Source organism: Gossypium hirsutum, chromosome A08 (genome assembly GCF_007990345.1).
Source record: "Gossypium hirsutum isolate 1008001.06 chromosome A08, Gossypium_hirsutum_v2.1, whole genome shotgun sequence".
Classification (NCBI taxonomy): Eukaryota; Viridiplantae; Streptophyta; class Magnoliopsida; order Malvales; family Malvaceae; genus Gossypium; species Gossypium hirsutum.
Window position 1 is genome coordinate 82347463 of NC_053431.1, and position 7815 is coordinate 82355277.

Below are 7815 nucleotides of genomic sequence, written 5' to 3' on the forward strand. Positions count from 1 at the left end.
TTGGGGGCTGAGGGTCGATTACGGAATGACTCAGGTCCAATAGGGTTGAGTAATTTTGGGGTGTCACTGGAGTCGCCACTAACATGGCCGAGTACTAGATGGAGGCTACTAAAAGAATCATTGATGATTTGGATATTACCCCCGAGCAGAAACTGAAAGGCGCTGTTTCCTTACTTCGCAGTGAAGCATACCAGTGGTGGCTAACAGTTAAGGAGGGTGTCCAGCCTGAATTGTTGACTTGGGAGTATTTTAAGACAGCATTTCAGAGTAAGTATATGGGAGCTAGTTATATTGAAGCTAGGAGACGTGAGTTTCTAAATCTAACGCAGGGAGACCGGTCAGTGGCTGAGTATGAGGTCAAATTTCTACGACTGAGCTACTATATGCGAAGTATGGTGGCGGTTGAGTATGAGCAATGTTTTCACTTTGAGGATAGCCTCAGAGATAACCTGAGAGTCCTAATAGCTCTATAGAGGGACCGTGATTTCTCTTCTTTGGTGAAAAAGGTGAAGACTACCAAGGAGGTTAAGCGCCTTGAGCTCCAAACCCACTATAGAGAGAGAGGTAAGAACAAGAGGATTCGGAGCCCTCGAGTTTAATGATGAGGCCTAAAAAAAGGCCAGACCTAATGGGTCAGTTAGTGTTAGGGCCCCTATTGCACCTACTACGATCTTGCCTTGTGGACATTGTGGTAGACACCATCTGGATGAATGTTGGAGGACGACTGGAGCATGTTTGAGATGTGGGTCTACTGAGCATTGCATTCGAGAGTGTCTGTTGAGGGCCAATCAGATGCAAGCTCCAGGTTCTGGTACGACACAACCGTCGAGGGTAGTTTAGCAGCCACCTAAGGGCCGTGGTCAGGCAGGAGGTGGTAACGGCATGGGCAATGGATAGAGAGCATTGGGTAGAGGTGCTGGACATACAGAGGTGAGGCAGCCTGCTCTTGTCTATACTACTTGTCGCCGAGAGGACCGAGATGCTACAGATGTCATTGCAGTTAAGTTTTTAATTTATAATGTACCTTATGTTGCATTGATAGACATAGGTTCTACACACTCCTACATTGCTAGCACTATGTCTAAAACTTTGGGGACTACAGTTGAGATTATTGATAGTGAGGTGGCTATTTTGAGTCCATTGGGACAATCTGTCTAGGTTAGTAGGTTGTATAGAGACGTCCCATTAGAGGTTCAAGGGACAGTATTTTTGGCTAATCTGATGGAGCTTTCGGTTAGGGAGTTCGACTTGATTCTGGGGATGGATTGGTTCGTCAAACACCGAGTGAGTCTAAACTGTACATCTAAGAGGGTTGTTTTGAAAACTGAGGGGAATGACAAGGTAGTTGTGATTGGGGAACGTCGGGATTTTCTGAGAACTGTGATTTCTGCATTGATGGCGAAAAAGTTGGCTCAAAAAGGTTGTGAGGCATATCTGGCCTACCTAAGTGTTTCCGCTTTTACGGACTCTACTGTAAAGGACATCAGAATAGTAAAGGATTTTCCAGACGTCTTTCCTGATGAACTACTGGGTTTACCTCTGAATCAAGAAGTGGGATTTGGGATTGAACTTTTCCCGAGTACAGCTCTAGTGTCTATCGTCCCCTACCGAATGGTACCAGAAGAGCTTATTGAGCTTAAGGCTCAGATTCAGGAATTACTGGATCGTAGGTTCATCCACCATAGTGTGTCTCCATGGGGAGTACCAGTGTTGTTTGTGAAAAAGAAGGGTAGATCCATGCGTATCTGTATCGACTACCGGCAATTGAATAAGCTGACCATCAAGAATAACTACACTTTGCCAAGGATAGATGATCTGTTTGACCAGTTTTGAGGAGCTTCGGTTTTCTCTAAGATTGATCTCCGATCAAGGTATCATTAGTTGAGGGTTAAGGAGGCTGATGTGTATAAGACATCATTTCAGACTCGTTATGGTCACTACGGGTTCCTAGTGATGCCATTTGGTTTGACTAATGTACCAACAGCATTTATGGACTTGATGAACTGAGTATTCCAGCCCTATCTGGATCAGTTTTTGGTGGTGTTCATCAATGATATCTTGGTGTATTCTAAGTCTGAAGAAGAGCACGATGAGCAACTGAGAGTGGTACTACAAATTCTTCGTGAGAAACAGTTGTGTGCAAAATTCAGCAAGTGTGAGTTCTGACTTCGGGAAGTAACATTTTTGGGGCATGTAGTTTCTGCTGGGGGAATACGAGTTGACCCTCGTAAGATCGAGGCGATGCTGGATTGGAAGCGGTCGAATAATGTGTCTGAAATCCATAGCTTTCTGAGGTTGGCGGGTTACTATAGACGTTTTGTAGAAGGGTCTCCTTGATCGTAGCTCCGTTGACTAAGCTTCTGCGTAAGGGAGTTCCTTTTGTGTGGATTGATTCGCAGCAAGAGAGCTTTGGGATACTCAAGACTGTACTGACTGTGGCCTCTATTCTGATACAGCTGGAGTCTAAAAAGGAGTTCACTGTTTATAGTGATGCGTCACACGTTGGTTTGGGTTGTGTGTTGATGTAGAATGGTAAGGTGGTTGCATATGCGTCTCGTCAGCTTAAGACTCATGAGGCAAATTACCCAATGCATGACTTGGAGTTAGCTGCCATGGTATTTGGACTGAAAATCTGAAGGCACTACCTATACGGTGAGAAGTTTATTATCTACACTGATCACAAGAGCCTCAAATACCTCCTTACTCAGAAGAAGCTAAATCTTAGGTAGCATAGATAGATTGAGCTACTTAAAGATTACGACTGCACCATTGAGTACCATCCCGGTAGGGCCAATGTGGTGGTTGATGCACTGAGGCGTAGAGCTATGAACGATTTGAGGACGATGTTTGTTCGCCTCAATTTATTTGATGACGGTAGTTTGTTGGCTAAGCTTCAGGTTAAGCTGACATGGATTCATTAGTTTCGAGGTAAACAGTTGGGGGATAAGTCTCTTGAGTTGTAGTTTCATCAGGTTAAGAATGGTGACACTACTGATTTTGGGGTAAACAGTAATGGGGAACTATGTTTCCACGGTCGAATTTGTGTACCGAATTATGAGGATTTGAGACAGTCGATTCTGAGGGAGGCACATAATATCCCCTATGCTATGCATCCCAGCGGAAACAAGATGCACCGAGATCTCCGTGAGTTGTACTAGTGGCCAGGGCTTAAAGGAGAAGTTAAAGATTTTGTGGCTAGATGCTTGATATGCCAGTAGGTTAAGGCTGAGCATTAGTCACCTTTGGGTTTGCTTCAGCCGATTAAGATTCCCCTTTGGAAGCGAGAACGAGTGACTATGGATTTCATTAGTGGGTTACCCCTCATACCCTCTAAGAATGATTCAATATGGGTCATTGTGGATCAATTGACCAAGTCCGCTCATTTCATACCGATTCGTATTGACTACTCACTCCAGAAGCTGGCTAAATTGTATGTGTCTGAGGTAGTGAGGCTGCATGGGATGCTAGTTTCAATCATATCTGATAGAGGATCCTCACTTCACGTCTCGATTCTGGAAAAAGCTACATGAGGCTCTGGGTTCAAGGTTGGACTTCAGTATTGCTTTCCATCCTCAGACAGATGGTCAATAGGAGAGTATGATTTAGATATTGGAGGATATGTTCAAGAGTTGTGTGATTGACTTCCGAGGTAGTTGGGAGGAGTTTTTTCCGTTGGCAAAGTTCGCTTAAATTAATAGTTATTAGTCTAGTATACAGATGGCACCTTACGGGGCACTTTATGGTCGTAAGTGTCGCACTCCTTTATGAAGGATTGAGTTGGGCGAGCGATGTGTTCTGGGTCCTAAGTTGGTCTCTAAGACAGAGGATAAGGTTAGGTTGATTCGAGATCAACTGAAAGCAGCATCGAACAGGTAGAAATCTTGTGCAGATCTGAAGAGGTGCGAGATCGAGTATTCTGTGGGGGCGTTGTCTTTCTGGAGGTCTCTCCATGGAAGAAGATTTTGAGGTTCGGTCGTAAGGGCAAGTTAAGCCCTAGATTTATTGGCTTGTACCATCTTCTGAAGCAAGTGGGACCAAATGCTTATTAGTTGGAGCTACCTCCAGAGTTAGACCATATCCACGATATGTTCCATGTCTCGATGTTGAGGTGCTACCACTCTGATCCTATGCATATTGTTCCAGTTGAAGAGATTGAGGTTCGACTAGATATGACCTTCGAGGAGGAGTCGGTTCAGATTTTGGATCGCGACGTTAAGGTTTTGAGAAGGAAATCTATTCTTTAGTAAAGGTTTTATGGTGGAATCATAGCACTGAGGAGGCCACGTGGGAGCCTAAGAATGCGATGCGTCAGCAGTATCATCATCTGTTCTGAGCAGGTAAATTTCGAGGCCAAAATTTTCTTTTAGAGGGTAGAGTTGTAAAGCTCCAAAAATGTTATATTTTGGTTTTATGAATTATATCTATCTGCTTCAGTGGCTAAGTGTTCTAGGTGTGTGTATGAGGTCCCAAGTCCAAGCCTTACTAGGGCAAATTTTGGTATTTTTATGAATAAAGCCATATCCCTGTTCAGTAGGCTTTTATTCGTTTATTTTTGGGAACATGTCAGAATGGGCTTGCTGGTCTGGTGGGGTGTGGGTTTGCTGAAAGTCTGGTGTTCGAATCTCGGTTCGAGAGTGGGAGTCTATTTTTTGCTCGCTAGACTGAGAGAGTTTCGGTCAGACTTGAACTCCGAGTAGTGGGTTAATGAAGATAATTATGGGATTTTGGGAGGTTATTACATTTTATTCAGTTTTTATTTTTTTACCTTCTTTCAAAAAATTCAGTTTCCTTGTTTTTTTTCTACCTAGCCGAATTTCTTCTTTGTTTTTTCCCTCTTCTTTTCGATTTTTCCAACTATCTTCCTTCCTATTCAACATTGATACGCTCGTTCGATAAGTAACTGTTCTGCCGCTGTTTTAAGGTTTATGCTTAGTGTTTTAAAGGGGATTTTGTGTTTATTTTTTATTAGGGGAAAAGTCAGAGCTGCGGAATCATTCGTCGGAGTGTTAGTTTGTGTGGGAACTGCTGTTCAACGACTGAAGGTAAAGATTGGTTACTTTTAGGGTAAAAACCTCAATTCAAGTTTGGTTCTAGATCGCGTTATAATCGATTAAATTAGTGTTGTTTGTTCAATTATAGGTTTTGGAGTGTTCAGGGACCGTTTTAGAATCAATAGAAACAAGGTGTGTACCCAAAAACACAGAAAAATGAGAAACGGTGAAAGCCGAAAATAGTTCTGTCGATGCCACACGGACGTGTGGTTGTGGCAGTACACGAAGCCGAAAATGGTTCTGTCGATGCCACACAGGCGTGTGGTTGTGGCAGTACACGGCCGTGTGAATCATGAGGCCAGATCGTGCGCGAAGTACGCAGCCGTGTGATGGTCGGGTGAGGCCATGAGAGGCACACGGGCTCGACAAACTAGGCCGTATGGGCCACACAGGCGTGGGGGCCCATATGGGTGAACCAAACGGGCATGTGGGATTCTAGGCCAGGCTATGTGATCTACATGGCTAAGGGAAAATTGGGTCATGTGGCCCACACGAGCGTATGGGTCTGCACAGGCAGGCCACATGGGTATGTGAGCCCATTTTTCTGAATAATCTATAAGGTTGCACGAGTCGCCCAAGTCGACTGTGGACCCACTATAGGGTCGGTAAACATTACTTGGACCCTTAAACAAGCATTCTAACTGTCTGATTTCGGTACTAAGCATGAACTATGATGTCTGAATTGATTGTATAATCTGGTAAATTGCATATTAGCTTGTCATATTTGTATGTTGCACTTGCATCGGGGTTGGGTTCATGTTTTGGAAGAAGTATTCTGAAAGGCACTTAAGCCTGATATCTGGCAGCACAACTGCAATTATCTGATTATGTGCTGCATTCGGTACAGCATGGTATGTAGGGATGGGTGGGTCAATTTTAGCCCTTCATGGTGTGCAGGGTTGGACAAAGTTGGTGTGTGGAGGCTGGTGGGTAGGACTTTGTTATTCTGTTCTGTTCTCCGTGTTATATCTAATATGGGTGAAGGCCCTAATTCGTATTTGATTCTATATCTGAGTGGCTAAGGTCTACACCGATTCTGTAAAGGGCTCAGGCCTGAACTATATATAAATGTATGACTGATTTCAGATATTGTGCTGTGTGTATATTTTTCTGTGGGGATTACACACTGAGTTTGCAAAAACTCACCCTTTTCTGTTTAATCTGTTCAGGTAATCCCTAGCATTAGATGAATCGGTGCAGCTAAGGACTCAATAGTGACCACTGCTACCTCACGATAAATTTAAGGTTTTATGCTTATCATGTTTTTAATTTTTATTTGGGAAATTTTGATGTAATTATGGCCATTTACAGGTTTTTGTTTAAATTTGGGTTTTGCAAAAATTGATGGTTTTACTGCTAGTAGTAGGAAAACTCGAGTTTTCAAAAGAAACAAACTTTTTTATCAAAATATTCACGACCACTCAACAGTTCAAAAGCTTCCGCGTAGGTTAACGTTTTGAAGATGATCAACTTAATAGGTGACTCAGTTTAAAATTCTTTGTTAAGATAATGTAGTGTTTTAAATTGGGAAATGAGGTGATAGCAACGATACAGTTTCAAAAGCACTATCATGTGACGTCGCCAGATTCAGCCATAACATCCAGGTCAAGTTTGGGGTGTTACAATTTTTTCATACAAGAATTACTCAAGCATAATAACTGGATAATGTATGATATTGAGCTTAAATAAAATTTGATATTGTTTCCTAGTTTCCACTACATTGTAAAGGAACAATTTTTGACAAACAAATCAATAAGGCAACTAATTTTCGAAAATGTCTTGAAAAGTGTTTTTTTGCTGCATTAGTTTAACTTCGAGGTTTTTTAAAAGAAAAGCGACAAGCAAACAATTTTTCTAAAACAACATTGGCAACAATAAAATGAATCCTAAGCATACACGACCTAATGAATGAATTCTTTCAAACTTACTCAAAGTACAACTATGGTTTTCTCTAAAATGACTTTATTTCAAGTCATAAAAAGTAACGTAAGTTAGCTTAGCCATTTCGGTGGCTAATGTAGCCTTCTTAATCGAGCCATAACGTCTAGGTTAGGTCTGGGAGGTTACTGGAACCAATGCCAACTTCATATAGTTTACTAAATAAATGTTAAAGGCTGTTAAATAAATCTTTAAAGTTTTATATTTGGTTAAAAAGTCGTGTTTACAACCTAAAACATTTTTTCCCAAAAAAGAAAAATAATTGAGTTCATTGATAATGAATATCGAGTATCATAATTATGTATAGCACTTATCTCAAGTCAGAGTTCTTGATTTTATCTTAAGAAGGATAAAATTATTAATTTTCCCATTTCTTATTTCTTACTCCAAAAATATGAATTTGGAGAAGTTAAGAGAGAGAAAAACTAATAATGAAATTTGTTACTCCAGAACTATAATATTTTATTAGATTGTTGCTTAGGTGCTGTTATACCTCCCCACAAGAGGAACACATGGTAGAATGTAATAATGCTCAAGGGGCACATCCCACCCATTACAAATCGGGAGGTCACCAAGAGCTTCACTCATGGTCACAGCCATCTGATCAGGCAAAAGGTAGTTATTTAAGGAAGGTAAACATTTGCTCCTCCAAGCACCTGACATTATGTTAGGAATGTGGTCCTTTTGGTCACCAAACCCCTCATGGATTCAACTATCTTGTACCTCATATCAAAGCGAATGCCATGATATATCCCATCGCAAATATCCTCATCCTATCGAAAACATCCCCCACGCATTCCATAATGATGATCTAATTGCGAGTCTG